Source organism: Dasypus novemcinctus, chromosome 22 (assembly GCF_030445035.2).
Source record: "Dasypus novemcinctus isolate mDasNov1 chromosome 22, mDasNov1.1.hap2, whole genome shotgun sequence".
Taxonomy (NCBI): domain Eukaryota; kingdom Metazoa; phylum Chordata; class Mammalia; order Cingulata; family Dasypodidae; genus Dasypus; species Dasypus novemcinctus.
In genome coordinates, this window is record NC_080694.1 from 64,768,015 (window position 1) to 64,788,162 (window position 20,148).

Sequence of the window (20,148 nt, forward strand, 5' to 3'; positions counted from 1 at the left end):
CATTCAGTGCTAAACATATGCCTGGTTTTACTTTTTGTTTTTCTGTCTTTATTTTCACTTCATCCCAATTTTGCCTCTGATTTAATTTTAAAAGTCTTGCTCTGTGTGGTTTTTGCTGTTGTTCTTACTTGGAATCTCTCTGGGATGAGATAGGGTAAAAATAAATGATAACCCATTCACCCTGCCAGTCCTGCCATGGGGTGGAATCAGGTTAGGGACCTGGGGAGAGGCTGGAGTGAGAGTGGGGTGACAGGACTTAGAGGGGGTGGGGCAGGCCGTGATACAGTGCTGGGAACTGTTTCCAGGACACTTGGAGCTGAGAAGTGCCACATTTTGTATTTTTCAAAATAAACTTAAAATTGGCAAAAACATTTAAATGTAAATTTATAGCATGAAATGGATAATAAAGAATAGATAACTTATATCAATAAACTTGATAACTGAGACAAAATGGACAGATTCTTTAAAGAAACAAATTATCAAAACTGAATCATTTAGAAATAGGAAATGTGAATAGCACTGTATCAATTAAAGAAATTAAATTCATAATGAGAAACCACCCATAGAAGAAACTCCAGGCTCAAGTGGCTTCACTGTTGAATTCTACCATACATTTTGTTGTTGATGTTTAGAGAGGTTCAATTATTTGTGTATAGAAAGGCCAGGACTCAGGAATAATTTTGGGAAGGAAAAAAAGATTTATTTATGATTGGCTGGGCTCAGAGCTTCTCTTTCAAAATTGGAGCCCCGAACAAGATTCCTGAGTTGTTTTTATACAGATGAAGGGTCAAATATTTCTTTGTTTCAGTTCTCAGTAAGCTTGAGTTAACACATATTATCCACATTCTAGGTAAGCTTTTAGCATATTTGGTTTGCATTTGCTCTGAATATTTGAAGTTTTTAAAATTTTTTTGTAAATTTATTTTATTTATTACATTCAGAAAATATGAGGTCCCCATATACCCCATCCCGTCACCCCACTCCTCCCACCATAGCAACAGTCTACTCCATCATCATGAGATATTCATTGCATTTGGTGAATACATCTCTGAGAACCACTGCACCTCATCGTCAATGGTCCACATCATAGCCTACACTCTCCCACATTCCATCCAGTGGGCCATGGGAAGACATACAGTGTCCGGCAATTGTCCCTTCAGCGCCACCCAGGACAACTCCAAGTCCCAAGATCTCCTCCACATCTCATCTCTTCCTCCCATTCCCCACACCCAGCAGCCCCATGGCCACTTTCTCCACACCAATGCCACATTTTCTTCGATTACTAATCACAATAGTTCATGAATAGAATATCAGTAAGTCCACTCTAATCCATATTCTATTCCTCTGCCTGTGGACCTTGGATTGATCATGTCCACTCCACATCTATATCAAGAGGGGTCTTAGATTCCACATGGATGCTGGATGCAATCCTCCTGCTTTCAGTTATAGGCACTCTTGGCTCCCTGGTGTGATGGTTGACCTTCTTCAATTCCATGTTGGCTGAGTGGGGTAAGTCCAATAAACCAGAGTGTAGGAGCTAAAGTCTGTTGAGGCTCAGGGCCTGGCTATCATATGGTCAGTCCATAGATTCAGATCCTCTGGGTATATATTAAACCCCAGCACCAACTACAGTTCTGGTACACGTAACAGGAGAGACTTGTGAAAAAATATCACATCTGAGTCCAGCTTCATCACACAGAAACACAAACTCCAAAGAAGGGCAAACTGACATGGCATTGAACTCCATCTGCCATGACATAGAACCTGTGGGTCTCTGTAGCCCTCAGAAAAACCAATACCTGGGGTTATATCTACTTTATCTGTCTCTAGGACTCTGCTCAGGTGTGCATAAGGGCAACCCCTCTGATAACCTCCTGGGGAGACTCATAGCCATATAAACTCATTTGTCCTTTTCATTTCCCCCTTGATTCAGGTCAAAATGCATTTTTAACCCCTGGTATTATATGTAGACAGAGATATTCTGCTGGTTCAAGTTGACTCTTGTATTCAAGGTCATTTTCTAGTTACATCATCAGCTGGTACTTGGTAGCAATCCCTCGGCACCAGGGAGGCTCATCCCTGGGAGTCATGTCCCACGCTGGGGGGAAGGCAACGCATTTACATGCTGAGTTCAGCTTCAAGACTGGCCACATTTGAGCAAAACTGAGGTTCTCAGGAGGTAACTCCTAGGCACCCTGCAGCTCTAGGCCTTGTTCTTATTTCAGGTGCACAGGCTCACAAGCATAGTCATTAGTATCAGGGGCTCATTGTTGGACCTTCCTTCTTTTTTGTTCTTTGCCATTGCACTTGGGGGATTGTTGCTGTTCCTTTAGGGACTGTGATAGAGCTCCCCTGGCTAGGAACTCAGCACTCCCTCAGTTGTTGCTTTTAATTGTGTCCACTATGAAAATATCCATACATTTTTATGTACCCTGGATATATGCCCTATAGAACTCCCTGCCAACCATGTGTCCCCTATCAATAACATCCCACCCCAGTATCCCTCCACTGCCATTGTTGAAACTCTCTGTGATCCAAAACTTCCTGAAAAGTGAAGCCCCATATATTGCCAGGTTCCCTTATTAGTAAAATGGAATATAGCAATGAGTTTAAAGGATAGATATGGAATACAAATTAACTTGGAAAAATTAAGATAAAAATAAATTGGGGTATCAAAATATTTAAAAATGCAAACGCTTTGTTTTTGATGTTTTGCCTTCCATCACTGCAATAAGTGTTGCCCTGTATGCAAATTGGCAAGGCAACTTCTTCCATCTTTTCCTCAGTGTCTACATCCTATCTTTTTCTTTTCTTTTTTCTAATTATTAAGCTTATCTTCACAAGAGTTTTAGATCACAGTAATTCATATATACAATATACAGTATTCCCACATAGCCTACATAAAACTTTTTCCCTTCCTCAGCAATAATCTTTTTACATATTCATACTATATTTACTGAAACTGATGTACAGATATTGAGACAATAGCTTTCAAACAAGGTAACGTTTTGGTTTACATTGTGGTTTATATTTTAGACTATACAATTTTCTAAAATTTTAGTTATCTTATGTTTTACATTATAATTTACATTTTACCCTATCAGCCGCTATATATTTTTGGTGTAATTTTACATGTCTTATATCCATCCTTGCATACTCTTGTGAAACAGTTCAATTGCCCACACAGTTACATTGGTTCCATCTATTCAATACCTCTTTCAACCTCCCCTTAGGGCCCACAGTGACAGTCAATCTTCATTGCCTGAAGGGCCATGTTCAGACATACTTGCAACAGTGCTGAGGGCTTGATATGCTCAACTGCCCTAATGCCTTGGCAGTCACCATTTCTCTTGAGAGATACAGTTCCCTCTATTTGATGGCATCAGTCCTCCCCAGGATGTGGGTATACCTTCACTCTCATTATATGAGTCTCTCTCCAATGATATAATCCAATATGTCAAAATGAGCATTCACATATTGCATAGGAGCCTGTCCTGCATCAGATTATCCACTTTAAGCATCTTAAACAGGTAACTTTACTTATTATATTTTTGAGAAGTTTTTCTCACATTATACTCTCAACCAAATACCTGACAATCTCCTATGATCGGATGTTGCCCCACCCTCCCCCCAATTTCTTGGGCAATATTACCTATCCTGCCATCCCTAGCCCCCCTCAAATCCACAAAGCCCCACCCAAAGGTAACCCTATTCCCCCATTTTATCCCTTCTTGTACAAATACTTACCTCCAGCTTATCATAGATTTCACCGATGTAAGTGTCAGATTACATCCTTCCTCCTGCCCCGCCCCCAATTTCCTGTAAGCCTATCCTCCAGTCTCTAGCTCTCTGAGGCAGCTTGGTTTACTTATTTCATGTCATTGAGGTCATGTAGTATTTGTCCTTCAATGCCTGGGTTGCTTCACTCAACATACGGTTCTCAAGATTCATCCATGTTATCACGTGTGTTTGTACTGTATTTGTTCTTAAAGCCGAGTAGTATTCCATTGTATGTATATACCACATTTTATTTATCCATTCATCTGTTGATGGGCGTTTGGGTTGATTCCAGCTTTTGGCTATAGTGAACAATGCGGCTATGAACATTTGTGTGCATATATCAGTTTGTGTCCTTGTTTTCAGTTCAACTGGGTATATACCCAGCAGTGGAATTGCTGAGTCATATGGTGAATCTATGGTTAGTTTTTTGAGAAACCGCCAGACTGTCCTCCAGAATGGTTCGATCCTTCTGCATTCCCACCAGCAGTGGATGAGTGTTCCCATTCCTCCACATCCTCTCCAGCATTTGTATTCTTCTGTTTTTTTCATAGCTGCCAATCTTATGGGAGTAAGATGGTATCTCGTTGTAGTTTTGATTTGCATTTCCCTGATAGCTAAAGATTTGGAGCATTTTTTCATGTGCTTTTTAACCATCTGTATTTCTTTTTGGAGAACTGTCTGTTTAAATCTTTTTCCCAATTTTTAAATGTTTTGTTTATCTTTGTATTTTCAAGATATAGGAGTTCTTTATAAATGCAAGTTATAAGTCTCCTATCTGATATATGGTTAGTAAATATTTTCTCCCATTGTATAGGCTCTCTTTTCACTTTCTTGACAAACTCCTTTGAGGTGAAGAAGGCTTTAATTTTGAGGAGGTCCCATTAATCTTTTTGTTCTTTTGATGCTCTTGCTTTTGGTGTGAAGTTCATGAAGCCATTTCCTATTACAAGGTCTTGTATATGCTTCCCTACACTGCTTTCCAAACTCTTTAAGGTCTTGGCACTCATGTTTAGGTCTTTGATCCATCTTGAGTTGATTTTTGTATAAGGTGTGAGATGGTAATCCTCTTTCATTCTTTTACATATGGATATCCAGTTCTCCAGGCACCATTTGTTGAATAGGCCATTCTCTCCCAGTTGAGAGGGTTTGGTGGCTTTATTGAATATTACATGGCTATATATATGAGGATCTATATCAGGACTCTCAATTCAGTTCCATTGGTCTGTGTGTCTCTTCTTGTGCCAATACCATGCTGTTTTCACTACTGTAGCTTTGTAGTATGTTTTGAAGTCAGGTAGTGTGATTCCTCCAATTTCATTTTTCTTTTTCAATATGTGTTTGGCTATTAGGGACCCCTTTCCTTTCCAAATAAATTTCATAGCTAATTTTTCAAGTTCCTTAAAGGATGCTGTGTTGATTTAATTGGGATTGCATTGAATGTGTTCATCAGTTTTGATAGGATAGACATCTTAATAATATTTAGTCTTCCTATCCATGAACAGGGAATATTCTTCCATTTATTTAGGTCTTCTTTGATTTCCTTGAACAGCCTTGTGTAGTTCTCTGTGTATAAGTTTTTCACATCTTTAGTTAAATTTATTCCTAGGTATTTGATTTTTTTAATTTACAATTGTAAATGGTATTTGTTTCTTGATTTCCTCCTGAGCTTGCTCATTATTGGTATACAGAAATGCTACTGATTTTTATACATTGATCTTATAACTTGTGACTTTACTAAACTCATTTATGATTTCTAGAAGCTTTGTTGTAGACCTCTCAGGGTTTTGTGTGTATAGGATCAAGTCATCTGCAAATAATGAAATTTTGACTTCTTCCTTTCCAATTTGAATGCCTTTTATATCTGGTTCTTGCCTCAGTGCTCGAGCAAGTACTTCTAAGACAATGTTAAATAGAAGGGGAGAGAGTGGACATCCTTGTTTTGTTTCTGATCTCAGAGGGAAAGATTTTAGGATTTCACCTTTGTAAATGATGTTGGCTCTGAGTTTTTCATATATACTCTCTATCATGTTCAAAAAATTTCCTTGTATTCCTATCTTTTGGAGTGTTTTTATCAAGAAAGGGTGCTGTATTTTGTCTAATGCTTTTTCTGCATCTATAGATAGAACCATGTGATTTTCTTCCTTCAATCTGTTTATATGGTGTATTACATTAATTGATTTTCTTCTATTGAACCATCCTTGCATACCTGGAATGAATCCCACTTGGTCATGGTGTATAATTCATTTAATGTGTTGTTGAATATGGTTAGCAAGTATTTTGTTGAGGATTTTTGCGTCTAGGTTCATTAGAGAAATTGGTCTGTAATTTTCCTTTCTTGTGGTGTCTTTGTTTGGCTTTGGTACTAGGGTAATTTTGACATCATAGAATGAGTTAGGTAATGTTCCTTCTGTTTCAATTTTTGGAAGTGTGTCAGCAGGATTGGTGTTAATTCTTTCCAGAATGTTTTGTGGAATTCATCTGTGAATCCTTCTGGCCCGGGGCTCTTCTTAGTTGGGAGATTTTTAATGACTGCTTCTATCTCTTGTGATTGGTTTGCTGAGATCATCAATTTCTTCTTTGATCAATATAGGCTGCTTATGTGTTTCTAGGAATTTGTCCATTTCCTCTGAATTGTCATTTTTGTTGGAATATAGGTTTTCAAAGTATCCTCTTATGATAGTCTTTATTTCTGTGGCATCAGTGGTGATATCTCCTTTCTTCTTTCTTATTTTGTGTATTTGCATCTTCTCTCTTTTTTTCTTTGTTAGTCTCGCTAAGGGTTTGTCAATTTTATTGATCTTTTCAGAGAACCAGCTCTTGGTCTTGTTTATCTTTTCAAGTGCTTTCTTATTTTCTATTTCATTTAGTTCTGCTCTTATCTTTGTTATTTTTCTTTCTTCTTCCTGTGGGGTTACTTTGTTGTTTTTTTACTAATTCCTCCAAATGTGCAGTTAGTTCTTCAATTTTTGCTCTTTCTTCTTTTTTGATGTATGAATTTATGGCTATAAATTTACCTTTCAGTACTGCTTTTGCAGCATCCCATAAGTTTTGGTATGTTGTGTTGTCATTATCATTAGTTTCAAGGTACTTATTAATTTTTTTTGAGATTTTCTCTTTGACCCACTGGTTTTCTAAGAGTGTGCTCTTTAATTTCCATAACTTGGTGTGATGTCTGGGCCTCTGCCCCTTGCAGATTTGCAGCTTCACTCCACTGTCGCCAGAGATATTATTTTGTATGATTTCAATCTTTCTGAATTCATTAAGCCTTTCTTTGTGGCCTAGCATATGGTCTATCTTCGAGAATGATCCATGTGCACTTGAGAAAAATGTGTATCCTGCTGTATTTGGGTGTAATGATCTGTATATGTCTATTAGATCCAGCTCCTCTAATATACTGTTCAAATATTTTGTTTCTTTAGTGATTCTTTTTTGAGATGTTCTGTCCAGAGTTGATAATGGTATATTAAAATCTCCCACTATAATTGTAGAGGCATCTATTTTTCACTTAGTTTTTCCAGTGTTTGCCTCATGTATTTGCAGGTGCCCTTGTTAGGAGCATAAATATTTATGCTTGTTTGTTCTTCTTGAAAGATTGTCCCTTTCACTAATACATAGTATCCTTCTTTGTCTCTCACAATTGTTTCGCATTTAAAGTGTATTTTTTCTGCTATTAATATAGCTAATCCTGCCTTTTTTTTTTTTTTTTGGTTATTGTTTGCTTGTAAGATTGTTTTCCAACCATTAACTTTCAACCTCCATGAATCCCTGTATCTAAGATGTGTTTCTTGTATACAGCATATTGATGGGTCATATTTCCTTATCCAATGCCAGTCTGAATGTTTTGATAGTTGAGTTTTATCCATTGACATTTAGTGTTATTACTTTCAACGAATTATTTATGTTAGCCATATTTTGATTGGACTTGTGTTTGTTATATTTTGTTTGTTTTTTTATTCCCTTTTTGTCTTTTTTGTTGCTCTCACACTCTCCTCCAACTCTGCCTCTCCTGTTTTATTCCTTTCTTCCTGCACAACTCCCTTTAGTATTTCTTGAAGGGGAGGGTTCTTGTTGGCATACTTTTTCAGTTTCTGTTTATTTGTGAATATTTTGAGCTCTCCATCATGTTTGAATGCTAGTTTAGCTGGGCAGAGTATTCTTGGTTGGAAATTTATTTCTTTTAGTACCTTGACTATATCATACCACTGCCTTCCTGTCTCCATGGTTTCAGTGAGAAATCAGCACTTAATCTTATGGAGCCTCCCTTGTATGTGATGATTTTCTTCTCTCTTGCTGCTTTTAGAATTTTCTCTTTGTCTTGAGCATTGGATAATTTGACAAGTATATGTCTTGGGGTGGACCTGTTGGAATTTCTGATGTTTCGGGTATGTTGTGATTCCTGGACATGTACATCCATCTCTCTCAGTAGATTTTGGAAGTTTTCAGCCATTATTTCCTCCAACACCCCTTCTATCCCCTTTCCCTTCTCTTCTCCTTCTGGTATGCCTATAAAATATATTTTTGTGCATTTTGCATTGTCATTCAGGTCCCTAAGTCCTAGCTGGATTTTTTCTATCTTTTTATCGATCAGTTCTACTATCTGTTTTATTTCAGATGTACCGTCTTCCACATCGCTAATTCTCTCCTCTGCCTCTTCTAATCTGCTGCTATTTGCTGAGAGTGTATTTTTGAGCTCTTGAGCTGTGGTGTTCATTCCCATCATATCTGTTTTCTTTTTGCATATGTCTGCAATTTTCTCTCCAAGTGTTTTCTTCATATTGTTAATCTCTTCATTTACTTCATTAAGTTGGTCTCTAATATATGTTTTGAGATCTTTAATTACTTGTCTGATGTTCTGCTCCCCTTCCTGGTTTTTAGTTTGTTCATTGGATTTGGCCATGTTTTCCTGATTATTGGTTTGGTTTGTAGTTTTTTGTTGCTGTCTGGTCATCATTTTATCTTGACGGGTTTAATCAGTTCCTTAACTTCTTTGTCTAGTCTTGGGGATTAATTAGTTGTTGTTCTTGCATAAGTGTTATGTCTTCTCTTTGTCACTTTGTTCTTCTTACTCTAATTTCTTGTTGCTGGCTAAGTTCACTTTGAAGGAAAATATTAGGGCCAGTGAAAGGGAAATATGTAAGAAAAGAAAATGTGTAAAGTAGTATTGATAATAAATGTTAACAGAGTAACAATGTGAGATCTGGGAGAATGGATATTAGACTCATGTAAGTTGTGTAGAGCTATAGCAGTAAATAGAGTACCTATAATGTGAGAGTCAACTGAATATGGGGAGGAATATAGTATGAATTAAGTAGCCAGTGTTTTCATGAGAGAGGGAAAGAGAAAAGAAAGGCAATAATATCAAGAGTGGATAGAAGAGAGAAAAGAGAGCAAATGTATTAGAATTTAAATGTTAGACAATTTGGAGGCCAAAGAAAGGGAAGTGGAATGTAAGAGAGACAATAGATGATGGAGGATAGGAAGATGTGGGGGAAAGGGAATAGTGTGGGTGGCCAAAATCAATTCACACAGAAATGAGGAAATGGAGGATGAGGAAACACAGCAAATGTGAAGTGTTCCCTGCAGCATCTATTATATAAATAAAATAAAATAAGAAGAAAAAGAGAGTAAGGAAAAAAAAAAGAAGACAAAAAGGGAGCAGGCAAAGAAAAGGGAGGGAAACAAGTAAGAAAAAGAAAAGAACAAAAACCTGAATAAATGAAAAAGGACCTAAGGGGGATAAGTTGGAGAAAAGATCAGGAGATAATGTAATATTAGAACGCAAGACAATAAAAAATAAAGAAAAAAGAGCGAAAAAAAGAAAAAGAAAAAAACACAATCGCCGAGGGCTAGGATAATCAAGGATCTCAGATGGACCTCAGGGCGCGGTGGATTCAGGGATGGGAAATCTGTGATATTGTAGACTCAAGGTGTGTGAGTCTCTGGAGTGTGGGCCACCAGGGTTTAGGGGACACAGACTTGGGAACCATGCAACCAGTTAACAGGGACCTGGGAGCACCATAGCACAACACAGTCTTCAGGGATCCCTGCAGCTGGGCTCCAGCCCTAGGGGGAGGGGTCATGCCTGCAAACTCTGACCTCTGTGTCAGAAACCCAAAATTCCACCTCTCACAGTAATCTCCTCCATCACTGTCTCACCAAATCGACTTCCAGATACCTCCCACCCTGCAAGCCCCCCAAGCAGCCCGCTCAGGGCTTGGGAACTCCCCAGTATAGCAAAGCCTCCAGGAACCACTGCTGCCAGGCCACCAGCCCCAGAGGGAAGTGTTCCACGTGCAGCCCCTTTCTCCATGAAAGAGACCCAAAAATCTACCTCTTACAAGAATCTCCTCTGTCACCGTCCCACTAAATCAATGTCCAGACATCTCCTGCCCTGCAAACACCCAAAACAGCCCAGTACAGCAGGACTCCAACCCTACTCAACCACTTCTTTGCAGGAGAGATTGTATCTATTTAAAGTTTATAGAGTTTGCATTGCTAAACTGCTTTTCCAGGACTGGAGTTGTTGCCATGGTTATCAAGGGCAGTGCTGCAACTCTTACTATCCCACACACAAAGCTCAGGTTATCTACGAAGAGATGAACAGCCTCCCACCCATAGCCACATTAATTTAAGCAAGAGTTTATATCACTACTGTAGAAACTCTTAGAGAAAATAGAGGAGGAGGAAAACACTTTCCAAATCATTTTGTGAGGACTTACCAAAAGCAGAGAAATGTCTAAAAACAAAACTGTGGCGGTTAAGTTCATGGGTCAACTGAGCCAGGCAGTGGTGTCCACTTGTCTGGTCAAGCAAGCACTGGCCTGATTGTTACTGTGAGGACATTTCATGGATTTAAGTCATCAGTACGTTGATGACATCTATGGCTGATGACATCTACAATCAACTGAGCAGATTGCCTTCAACAATGAGAGATGTCTCATCAAATCAGTTGAAGGCCTTAAAAGGAGAAGAGATGGTTTCAGCAGTCAGAAGAGGGAATTTCCATCTCTACTTCAGCCAGCTTCCCCAGGGAATTCAGGGAAAACCTTCACTTGAGTTCCCAGCTTGCAGCCTGCCCTTCAGAATTCGGAATTTGGGCTTGCCCATCCCTACAGTCATGTGAGACAACTGTTATAGAAATCTGTCTCCTTAGCAAACCCTTACTAATACAAAAACTTTATACCAATGTCTCTCAGAAATCCTTTCAAAATGCCAGGAAATTGAATTCAAAGTAATTTTAAAATGAAAATACATCATGACCAAGAAAGTATTATCCTTGATGCAAGTTGGGATGATTATATGAAAATTAATCTAATTTGTCATTTAACAGAATAAAATAGAATAACAGTAAGATCAACCTCATGTAGAAAAAGCAGTTGAAAGTCCAAAATCCTTTGATAATAAAATTCCTCAGTAAACTAGGAATAGTAGGCAACTTCTGCAAGAAAGGGCACCTATGGGAAATCTACAGATATCAGCATATTTTATCATAAAAGACTAAATACTATCTAAGATCAAGAACAAGGAAAGGATGTGGACTCTTGCCACTATTATTACACAATATACTGTCAAGCAAAGGAAATAACAGACATAAAAATCATACAATGAAGAGAAAGTGTTTCATTTTGCAGGTGACATGATTGTGTACACAGAAAATCTACAGTAAAAAAGTTCTTAGACTAGTAAGTGCATATAGTAAGATTGCAGGATTCAAAGATGATATACAGAAGTCATTTTTATTCCTACACTCAAAATAAATTTAGGAAAAGAAAATTAGAAATTCAATTTGTAATAGCATCATAATAATACAATAACTAGGTATCAATTTAAAGAAAATATGCAAGCTCTCTACACTGAAATCTACAAGTACTCTTGAGGGAAAGTAACAAAAACTTAGATAAATGCAGAGAAATAGCATGTCAAGGACTGGAATATTCACTATTCAAGTATCAGTATGTATTAGTCAGCCCAAGGGGTACCAGGCCACAAAGCATAAGTTACTTCCCTCACCAAAGTCTGTTTGGAGGAAGATGGCTGCCGATATCTGTGAAGGTTCAGGCTTCCTGGGCTCCTACATTCCTGGGGCTTGCTTTTCTCGGTACAAGGTTCCTTTCTTCCTGGGGCTGGCTTCTCTTTCCTCTGTGAGCTTACTTCTCAGGGCTCCAGCTTAAGTCTTCAGCATCAAACTCCAACATCAAAACTCTAACATCAGAAACCCTCAATTCTGTCCTTTGCCATTCCTTTTATCTGTGAGTCCTCACCCACCAAGGGATGGGGACTCAGTGCCCTAATCATAACTCAGTCATGCCCAGGTACAGATCAGATTGCAAACATCATCCAATGTTTCTTTTTGGAAGTCATCAATAATATCAAGCTGCTACACAGTTCTTCCCAAATTGGCTTATTGTTTAAACACAATTCCAATGAAAATCACGGCAGGCATTTAAAAAGAAATTGATAAGCTGATAGTACAATTTATATGGAAACACAAAGGACTTTGAATAGCCAAAACGTTTCTTAAAATACCTATTTCAAATTCAAATGAATAAATACATAAAATAACAGAAAAGGGCAGCTCAGCAAGCTATGGAAGCATTACTCCTAAAAAGTTCTGCCCAGGCACTTTCATCTCGTCAGATTCCAACTACTAACTTAGTTGTTTTTTCAGTGTTCAGAAAGATACGCAGATGAAACAGCTTAGTTAAATGCCTTAAAACAGGGTTCTTAACCTTTTTTTAAAGGACTCCTTTGCTAAGTACACACTATACTGTGTATTATTTAACAAAGAGATCACACCCACACCAACATCTCCCCACAAGATTAATGATTGTTTGTTTAATTAATTCAAGCTCATGTGCCTCTTGTTAAGAACCCCTGCCTTAAAACATTTTTAAGAACATGGAGGATCCACAAAGCAGATCTGAAAACTTACTCCAGCTCCAGTAGCAGCCTCAGGGCAGTGGTAGTCCAATGTATGTAATAGAGTGTAAGTAGAACCACAGGTGCACGTGCTCATGGAAATGGCTCCCATTAATCCAGTGGGGAAAGGACAGTCTTTTCAACAAAGTGATGGTGATTTCCAGAACGGTTTTGACACAAAGGAACAGGTGGGGGCGAGGCCGAGGAGACCTGGACAGCTAAGGCCCCCGAAGGAGAAACGACCCGGGACGCCGGGCTCCTGCGCTCAGCCTCGGGAAGGTCCACCTTGGTGTGGGGGTGGTGGGCAGGTGCCTGGTCCGGGGGTCTGGGGAGGCGGGAGGGTCAGCCCTCGGGTTCGTGGAGCGCGTGGGCAGAGCCTAGGCGGGTCTTATCGCCCACCTCCCCGCCGTCCACGAGGGTCTCCAGCCCCCAGGCCGCGTCCTGCCCTCCGCCCTCCAGGACCTGCAAATCCGGGGCCTCCAGCTGCGAGGCAGCCTCCCCGCACCCAGCCCGGGTCGCACCAGCTCAGCTGATCAGGAGCTGAAGAAGCGCCTGCAGGTGGCCAAGGGCTCTGACCATAGGCTGCCCAGGGCTGGGGAGAAAGCGGTGAGAGGGGAGACCCCGGGGCTCCTGGAACCAGGGGCCGCGGCCTCCAGGAGCCACACAGCCGCTCGCCCCTCCCTCGGGTCCTTGATTTCCTCCACCCAGTCTTAGGAAGAATCTGGTGAGGGGACCCCTCAATCACTTCCCTTCCCTCACCTGACTTCTTTTATTCCTGGGAGTGTTTGGATTACACCATTCCTGCAATGCAGAAAAATGGTCAACACTTAATACTTATCAAATACAGAGTGACACCTGAGTAGTTACCATCCAGGTGAAAATAGAGACCTCCACCCCGCCCTGGCCAGAAGCCCCCTCTGCCTCTCACTGAGAAGACCCCGTCCCTCCCCTCACTGTGTCCACGAGGCTGGCCCTCCCCTCTGGCTCCTTCCATCCACTGTTTTCGCCTCCATCCCCAGTCGTCCCTATTTCCTCCTTCCCCTCCCCTCTCCCCCGTCCCCTCCCCTCCCCTCCCCTCCCCTCCTCTCCTCTCCTTTCCAGCCCCCCTTGTTCCTAGGCCAATATGGGGGGGCTCACCCTCCCTCTTCCCCCAGATCCTAGAGTTGGGGAATCATGGGATGGATTCCTGGAGGAGGCGCCCTCATCCCTGGAAGCAGCAGCAGGAACAAGCGTCAGGGCCGTGGGCGTCCAAGGACCTCTCCTAGGAGACTGGGGGACCGGTGCTGGGGGCCCCCTAGCTTGTGGTCCACCTTGGACCCGGGATCCAGATGGAATGGTCTGGAGATGGTGGTCTACCCTGAGGACAGAGTCCACGGTCACCGCAAGGGAGGAAACGTCTACGTGTGGTCCCACCCGACCCTGCCCTGGATCGCGGATGCTCCCTGATATGTGTACTCATTCTTGCCCGGATGCTGGGGGCGCGGAAAGAACCCGGGGGAGGGCTCCACTGAGGGCAGAGGGGAGCGCGGGTCTTCTGTCCTCCGCCTGGTGGCCACGCGGGGGCGCCGCCGCGCTCTCTAGGATTCTGACGTGAGGAGGGGTCGGGACTGAGTGGGGCAGAGCTGGGGGACCTGGGGGTTCAGCACTGATGGGAAAGGGGGTGAACTTGCCTTCTGAACATCCCTGGAATGCACTGGAGTCAGACTCCCAGGGGTGCAGGGAGTGAGAGAGGAGGGGCGCTCAGCAGCCCTTGTGCCTCCTTGAGGTCTCCATCTCTTCCCAGAGCCCCTACCCAGCCCGCTTGAAGGCAGCACCTGGGAGCACTGGAGAGTAGAAAGTACTTTCCATCTACTCTGCATTCTTTTTCAGAGGTCTTTTTTTTTTTAAATAAACTTTTAATATGAGGATAGTTTTACACTTACACAAAAATGGTGATCAGAGAGTTCACAGACAACCCCGGTTGCCCACATGGTTATCATCTTACATTCCTGGCACTTTGCTCCTGCTAATGAAGCAGTACTGATGCACTATTAGTAACTAACCTGAAGTTCATGTGGATTTCCTGGGCTTTACCCCACGTTCTCTCCCTGTCCCAGGATCCCATCCAAGGCACGGCATTACAATTAGTCCCATCAGGTCTCCTTCACCTCCTCTGGCTGTGACAATTTTTCTCAGACTTTCCTTGTTTTTGGTGACTTTGTCAATTTTGAGGAGTCTTGGTCAGGATGTGTAGACTGCCTCTCAATTTGAATTTGGGTGATGTTTTTCTCATGGGTTTTTAGGGAAAAGGGCATGGAAATGCCATATCTCAACATCATAAAAAGAGGACATGGCATGATCCTGATTCATCTCTGGTGATGTGAGCTGGGTTTTCTGGCCAAGGCAGTATTTCCCAGGAGTCCACAGCATGAAGTTACTGTTCACACCTCCCTCCCATTGTCCTCTTTGGAAGGACGTCTTCTGTGCTGTCCACACTTAAGGGGTGGGGAGTTGTGCTCAATTCAGTGAGGGTGGAGCATCTACATAAGTCATTGAGAATTCTTGTGTTTGGGAGATTCATCTATTCTTGCCCCATTTAATTATTGATCCAGTCATTTACAGGCTTGTGTATATTAATTTTATACTTTCAGCTTAATCCAGTTCTGTGCTAGTTATTTCGTTCATATTGTTCCAGTTTTGGTTATAGAGTTCTTCCAGTTGGCTCCTGAGTCCTTCTGACATGTCCCCATGGTTTTATGTTTTGGGCAATACTCATTTTTTTACACTCCCACATGCTCCAGACTCATCTTATATATTTCCTACCCTAGTCCTAGAGTCAGGCTTTTCTGCAAGGACCCGTGGTTCAGTTTTGAGATAATGGCATTAGAAACTGAGGTCTAGGCACTGGGTTTCCTTGTTGCTATTGGGGTATCATTGCTTCTAGGACCTCAGTAGAGGGAACTTGGAAATATGTTTATACCAGTGTATGTGTAACTCATATCTATAATACATAGACATGCACATATATTAATATTTACACTAAGCTGTATTATGATAAACACGAGTTGATTCCATGTCTCCAACTCTAATCCAGTATCATATATTTCATTCTGGATTCCCCCCTTGTATAATTGTAACCTCCAACTTCTACAGTGAGAAATTTAGCTCTCACCACACACCACATATCTATTTATTTTTCAGTCCTCCTACACATAGGTAGTTATTTCAGAATTGTTAGCCCCTACCCCATGAGAAAGAACTAGGCCAAATGCTGTCAGTGCTTATGCATAGTTCCTTTTGTCTTCACTCTTATAATTTCTAGCCATCTCAAAGTTCCTCAGTCCAGCAGCTCCTTTCCCCCTCCTTCAGTGCACTTGTAATACAGCTAGATCCTTCTGCCACAGTCTGTAGCCATCCTGGATTCCCCACCTGCCTGGATGGCTTTGTAAAGTTAGCACACTCCTGGTTCCCTCTTTGTGCTGTAAGGTTTATGGGTTTAGACACGTGGACAGTGTGTATGGACAGTACCATATAGGACAGGGTCAGGGCCCTAAAATCCTGTGCTTCACCTAATCAACCCTTCCCCTTCCGCAATGTCATGGCAACCAGGGATCTGTTTTCAGTAGTTATAGTCTTTCCTTTCCAGACTTCAGTTTAGATGGAACCATAGAACATGTAGCCTTCCCAGAATGGCTTCCTTCACTAGCAGCATGCATTTAAGATCCAACCATATTGTTGCATTAATTAACAGCTCATAGTACACAATTCCTGAGTAGTATTGTGTACTATGGATCAATGGATTACCACCGATTTTTTAACAAGGTTGCATGGATTGAACACAGAACCTCAAAAATGGGAAGCACATGCTCAAAGCATTGAGCTACAATTGCTTCTCAACTATTAACTGTTTTATCCATTCACACATAGATGGAAAATGTGGTTGCTTCAAGTTCTGGGGATTTATTAAGCTGCTATAAGCATTTTATGTAAATATGTTTTCAAATTAGATGAGCAAATACCTGAGAGTGGCATTGCTGGGTTGTTAGGTAAGTCCATGCTTAGCTTTTCAGAACCTGCCAAATGCCTTCTGTGGTGGCTGCACCCTTTGGCCTTCCTACCAGCAGGGAGTGTGGGTTCCTGGGGCTCCACGTACTTGTCAGTGCAGGTGTCACCACTCCTGACAGACTGCACCTCCCAATCCACCAATGACCTCTACATCCCAATCCCTAGAACCTGTGAATATTACTTTATATGGCAAAAGGGACCTTTGCATATGTAATTGATCTAGAGATGGGGAATTAGCCAGGATTATCCCCATGGGCCCTAGGAGTGATCACATGGATCTCATAACAGGGAAGTAGGGGGAGATTTTACTACACCCAGAGGAGAAGGTGTCGAGAAGATGCAGCATAGATCTGATGCTGTTGGCCTTACGTTAGAGTGATGCAACCAGAAGTCAAGGAGAGCTGGCAGCCACCAGAAATGGAAAAGGCAAGACACAGGTTCTCTCTGCTCGAGCCTCCAGAGGGAGCGAGGCCTGGCCAAAACCTTGATTCCAGCCAGGGACATTGATGTTGGATTTCTGTCCTTCAGAATTGTAAGAACATAAATTTCTGTTGTTCAGAGTCACAAAATGTGTGAAAATTTGTTTCACTGGCTATATGAACCCACCAGTTTATTTGTTTTAATTTAGGTTTCTAACAGGTGAGTGCAGCGGCATATCACGGTGCTTTTCATCTGCACTTCCCTCATGAAAAATGACACTGATCATGTTTTTAAAGTGCTTATTTGCCACCTGTGTATCTTCTTTTGTGAGGTTTCTGTTCAGACTCTGGCCCATTATAAATATTGTGTAGTTTTCCTATTGTTGAGTTTTTAGAGTTCTTTACGTATTCTTGAAAGAAATCCTTTATCAGAATTGTGATTTCAAATATTTTTTTCTATGTGGCTTGAGCCAAAGATAAAATGTATGCTCTCAAATGAAGATTAGAATGTTGGGAAACTTATACCCAGTGCCTCAGCTTGACAGCTTTCCAATATTTACACATTTTGTGGTGGGATCTGTGCTAATTGTAACAAGTATCACCTTTTGGAAATATGTAAAGATATTTGTCCACACTGGAATATCTACATAATTCAGTAGACCAACGTGCTACTTTAAAATCTTCATGCATTAGTTCAAGATCCATTCAAAATGCAAAGAGAAACTGAGGATTTCAATGTCACAAGATGAAATATTCAAGATTTCAGACTTCAGATCAGCTTTAGAAACTACATTTCAGTATAGTATAGTATCAAAATGAATGTCACCACTCACCTGAAAAGGCAACTAAATTTTTTCTTCCTTTTTCCAAGTACATTTATATGTGAGACTCGATTTTTGGTTCAAACCCAAATAAGGGATTGAATGTGTTAATAACTTCCAGGGGTGCTCTACTGGGACATCTAAGAAAGATTTCCAAAACTGTAAATTGATGCACTCTCTTCATTACATTGTTTTCTTTTGGAATTGGTTATCCAATTGATAACATGTATCCAATTACACCTTATCAAGGTGAAATGAGTTTTGGTACAAGTGTTAATCTATAGGAATCTGTCTTTTAAATTCCTTTTAATTTCTAGTGTGGTCAGTACCAATAGAGGTCACCAAAATCTCCTTGAGGTTCTCACTAATTTGTAAGGTGCGAAGAGGCAGGACCAGGCCTCACTGACAGGGGGTGACAGAGCACCCGGTGCAGGGGAGGGGTCGGGGCCAGTCCTGGACCCTGTCTTGGCTCTTAGGTTCTCGCCCCGAGGCTGGCGTGTGGGGCGGGGAGGCTGAGGTGGGGAGTCCCTGGTCCTGGCAGATTCATTCTTCATTTCCCAGCCCTAGTCAAATCCTTCTGCCCGGGCACTCGGGCCCAGGCTGCCTCCCACTGCGGGCCCGGGTCTGGAGAAGCCAATCGCCAGCCCCGCGGCCCATCCAGAGCCCGCCCCGACCCACCCGGACTAGGGTTCCGCCAGACCCGGGGATCCGGCCATGGCGCCGGGGACCCTCCTCCTGCTGCTCTCGGGGGCCCTGGCCCTGACCCAGACCCGGGCGGGTGAGTGCGGGGTCGGGGTGCGCTGTTCCCGGGCGGGAGCAAGTGGACCTCGAGGGTGGGGGGCAGGACCCCGGGAGCCACGTCCCGCGCCCCATGCAGACCCCGCCCCTTTTCTGTCCCCCCCCGCCCCCCCAGGCTCCCACTCCCTCAGGTATTTCAGCACCATCGTCCCCGGTCCGAGCGCGGGGACACCCACTACCTCGCCGTGGGCTACGTGGACGACACGCAGGGCGTGCGGTTCGACAGCGACGCGGCGAGTCCGAGGTTGGAGCCGCGGGCGCCGTGGGTGGAGCAGGAGGGGCCCGAGTACTGGGGGGAGCAGACGCGGAGGGCCAAGGAAGACTGGCACATTTCCGGGGTGAACCTGCGGACTCTGCGCGGCTACTACAACCAGAGTGAGGCCGGTGAGCTACGCGGGGCCTGGGGTCCTCGCACGACCGGGATCCCCAGGAAGTGCCAGGGTCGCCCCGAGTCTCGGGTCCCCACTGCACCCCGAGGCTGCGGGATCCGAGGACTCCCCCACCCGGGAAAGCAGGGAGGACTTTTCCTTGGTTTCGTTTTCAGTTTACTCCAGTCAGCATCTGGGGCGGGGCGAGCAGGGGTGCGCGCAGGTGGGCGGACAGGTGGGCTGGGCTGACCCCTGAGCCGCGCAAAAAGTTGGGCAGAACAGTTGGGGCCTAGTCAAAAGGTTGTGGGAGTGGCCGGGGAGGGGCTGATCTTAGGGGCGGGCCCAGGGTCTCACACCTACCAGAGCAGGTGTGGCTGTGACGTGGGCCCCCTCGGGCGCCTCCTCCGCGGGTACAGTCAATACTCCTACGACTACCTCGCACTCAAGGAGGACCTGCGCTCCTGGACGGCGGCGGACACGGCGGCACAGATCACCCGGCGCAAGTGGGAGGAGGTCGGTGTTGCGGAAGACAGCAGGGCCTACCTGGAGGACAAGTGTGTGAAGTGGCTGCATAGAAACCTGGGCAGCAGGAAGGAGATGCTGTTGCGCACAGATACAGGGGGCGGGGTCCTCCCCGACCTCCTCAGGCTGGGCTGCGGCCCCACCTGCGTCCACGGGGAGGGTGAAATCCAGTAGGTGCAGGAACACTCTCCTGCCTGGGGGCCAGGGGCGGGGTCGGCCCAGGTGTCCAGGCCCTGAAGCCTGAGTGACTCGCAGAGGCCCCACCCTCTGTCAGGACAGTGGAGGGTCCAGCCTCCCCCGGGATGGAGGAGACCATCCCTGAAGCACCTGGGCAGCAGGTCAGCCTTGGGGACCACCGGGACGTTCTCAGGCCTTGTTCCTGCAGCTTTTCTGAGCCCCTCAGCCTCCACTAGGTCAGGGCTAGAGGTCCCTGTTCACATCACACACCTGGGGCCTCCTGCACTGGACGGTCTCACC

At 43.4% G+C, this 20,148-nt stretch overlaps 1 protein-coding gene and 1 pseudogene across 1 annotated transcript in view; both read left to right on the forward strand.

Annotated features, from left to right (window-relative positions):
* Nucleotides 1-20,148, forward strand: part of LOC101442251 (patr class I histocompatibility antigen, A-126 alpha chain-like) — a 157,199-nt gene that overhangs the window by 66,432 nt on the left and 70,619 nt on the right. The window lies entirely within an intron of this gene.
* Nucleotides 18,662-19,845, forward strand: LOC101424898 (saoe class I histocompatibility antigen, A alpha chain-like; annotated as a pseudogene).